Source organism: Dipteris shenzhenensis, chromosome 10 (assembly GCF_047967505.1).
Source record: "Dipteris shenzhenensis isolate YYH24624 ecotype China chromosome 10, Dip_SZ_1.0, whole genome shotgun sequence".
Taxonomy (NCBI): domain Eukaryota; kingdom Viridiplantae; phylum Streptophyta; class Polypodiopsida; order Gleicheniales; family Dipteridaceae; genus Dipteris; species Dipteris shenzhenensis.
Window position 1 is genome coordinate 56,489,142 of NC_141605.1, and position 3,505 is coordinate 56,492,646.

Sequence of the window (3,505 nt, forward strand, 5' to 3'; positions counted from 1 at the left end):
AATATAAATAAAATAATATCACATGGATTATTTTCACTAGAATGGCCTTGGCATGCTAATTGTCATTGTTAAGGATAATTATTTTAAGAATCTCATATCTTGGTCGATGAAATTTTTTTGAGTCAATATGAAAAGCCCCATTAATCTCCTATAGAAAATGGGTAGATGTGGATCAATGAGAATGTCCATAGTGATTTTTGGGATGATGTATTGTCAATGAATTATGTTAGGGTTCTCGCAACTTATATGGATGCATGAGGATCTTTGTAGTAGGAACCTTGATTTTGGACAATGGTTGGGCACCTTTGAAATTCACCTTTCATTCATTTTACTTTGAATGGATTAAGAAGTGTAACTCCTTTAAAGAAAGGTTGATTCATTGGCATGTTTTTTTAGAAAATGCTTGTTCAAACTAGAAACACATAGATTGGATCCTTTGGTAGATTTGTTAATTTGACAATATCAAAGACCTTGAAATTGTTCTTACCATAGACTAGAATTTATATGATTTCTTATAAGCATATATAGCTGTAACAAATGGAGAAATGATCTTAAAATTTCCTAAAACCTAATATCTTAGTTCTTGACCAAAACTCATAAGTGTCCTATTCGAGTTAGTCATTGTGGAAAAAATATGGGGAAAACATGAATGATTTGTATAAAAGATTTATGTCAATCACATGCAGATTAGCACTAGTGCTAAGCTAAAGTGAAAGATTGGAAGAATGTGAAAGATTTGTGTCTATGATTTATGCTTGTCATTTGGATGTTGGCACTAGTTCCATTCTAAAAAGTTGATGATAGGGGTGTTTGATGGAGGTTACCCATATTTAAGTTCATGATGAGTTGCTTACTAAGAGGCCTTCCAAAAGTGGAAGTTTGGGTGCTTCATAATGAATGTCCTACATGCTACCTACCATGTGTCATCTTAGTGTCCAATAAAATATTCATACATACATGTACTCTGGTGCTGATGTATCATCATCATTCTCTTGTTTTCCTTTGTCCTTGTCAATTCCAAACTCCCTTTTGGTTAGTTGCAAAATTCTTGCCTCGCCACCACTAGCTATATCCCTACCTCGGCCTCTTTCAATGACACTTCCATGTGTATCTATTTCATCCCTTTGTATATAAGTATTCTTTTTCTACTATGCACAAATGTGTTCATGGGAATAGTGACCAATCTATGCCAAAATGCTCTCTCAAGGGGCACTCACCATCATTGTTAGTATTCCCATCTACCAAAGCATCATCATGCATAATGTATCAATGTGCAAAGCTATCATAACATCCATCCCCCTTTTATTGTGTGAATACCTTTATCCAGTGGGGCCTCTGAGCATGTGAAAATTTTGATGAATGCAATACCTCCCTAGGCACCATGTGAGTCAATGCAGTAGAGAATCTAAATAGGCATCATCTAATCAAAATGTGATTTGCACCTACCATGACTACTTGATGGATTGTGACCAGTAGTTTTAGCATCTTGGTGCCCCTAGTAAGAGCACATGTCTTCTATTGTCCATGGGTATCTCTCACCTGGTCTTATAGACCTAGACTACACTTATGGCCCTTGTTGCCATAGGGTGAACGATGTTGTAAGTCCTAGAGTCTAAGGATGACTATAACACAATTTTATATTTCTTTAGAGCTTGATTATCATACTTATTATGATTTATGGCCTCAAATGTAATTTTAGTGGATGCTAATAGAGGCGAAATTTGATAGAATTGTCTTGCATATTCGGCCAACACCATCCTCAAGCGAAAGATGTAAAACAATGCTATAGTTATGTGTGTAAGATTTATGTTGGTCTTATGGAAATGGCATTACTGCCATTCTAAATTTAATAAATATGAAAAAGCTTCTAAAGATGGGAAAAAATGTGAATGACTTATGTAGAAGATTTATGTCAATCATATGTAGATTGGCACTAGTGTCATGCTACAATGAAAGATGAATTTTTGTTTGAAAGATTTATGCATAAGATCTATGCCAATCATGTGGAGATTAGAACAAATGCCATTGCCACATGACACTAGTGCCAATCACATGTAGAATTTGCACTATTGCCATGCTAAAGGTGGGGAAAATTTTGGAAGATTTATGTGTTGGATTTGTGTCATTCACATGTAAAATGGCACAAGTGCCATCCGAATTCAAATTTTGAAGATGGAGATTGGCACAAATACCATTCTACATCAAAGAATTGTCTTGCTAATTTGATTTAGAGAAGCCCTTGCTATAAGAGGAGCTTCCAAGGCTTTGCACCTGCTGGGGTGAGGCCGCGAACAACCAACTTGACCAGGAGGGCTATGCTCTACATCTTTGGATCAATGATACCCAAGACTCCTAGTGTGTGCAGCACCGTTTGCCAAGCGACTCATGCTGTAGTATTCCTTGCCATCCAACCTTCCTGAAGGAAGTTCCAAACCAACCGTTAGAGCTGCCCAATGCATCCTCTGTGAAAAAACTAGTAGGAGGCGATCTACCAGGCCATGGAAAGAAGGACCTGGTTTGCCACTAAGGCACAACTTGCTAGGGATAGTTTGGCCGAGCTCCAATAGAGAAGCTTGCACCAAACACTCTCAAGGACCCAGGCAATCTATTGCTCTGCTGTAATATCAATACCAATTTGGCATCCAAGGTAGCTCGCTGTCTAGCCCCACGAATACCAACTTGGCATCCAAGGTAGCTCGCTGTCTAGCCCCACAGTATCCATCTGAAGCCAAAGTCAATCCCCCACTCATGAATCTCCTGTGTCTCATCATAGCCTGTGAAGAAACCTATGGACTTTGTCCGTGATCTGTGCACCCGAGGCCTCGCAGTAAATACCCAGGTCTCCCCTGACTCTCTCCAATCTCACTGTGGTGAGCTCAACATACAAGGCCATGTCATTTGCAACCTCAGAGTCAAGCAGCTCCTCCTCCTGTCTGATTGGGAGCCTCAACCCTGTGAGGCGTGCCACTTGTGATCTCAAGTAATAGCCCAAAGCCTCCACCACAAACAAGAAGAGGAAGGGAGCCTGTGGACAGCATTGGCAGACCGAGTGAGAGAGAGGAAAGACCTTGCCCGTGTGTCCTCTGATAAGCATCTGGCTAGAGCTCCCCGCATAAATATCAGAAACTCCTCTAACCCATCTGTCCGAGAAACCCAATCTCCACATAGTACCCTCTAGGAAGGCCCACTCCACCCTGTCATAGGCCTTCTTAAAGTCCAAGAGAAGGATGGCCAGTGGCTGTGACTCCTTCCTCGACCAATTTACTGCCTCCCAAAATGTGAAGATGTTGTCCACGATGCTGCTCTTCTGGATGTCGGTCTGTGTGTCATGGGTGATGTCAATAAGATTGCTGTAACCTCAATCTCAAGACCTTGGTGAGGATCTTGTATGCAATATTAAGTAAAGTGATCGGTCTCTACTACCGGATGTCTAACCTATCTCCCCCTTTTTGGGATCAAACAAATCCACCACTTGCTTAGGGACTGAGGGAGGGAGCTTGTGTCA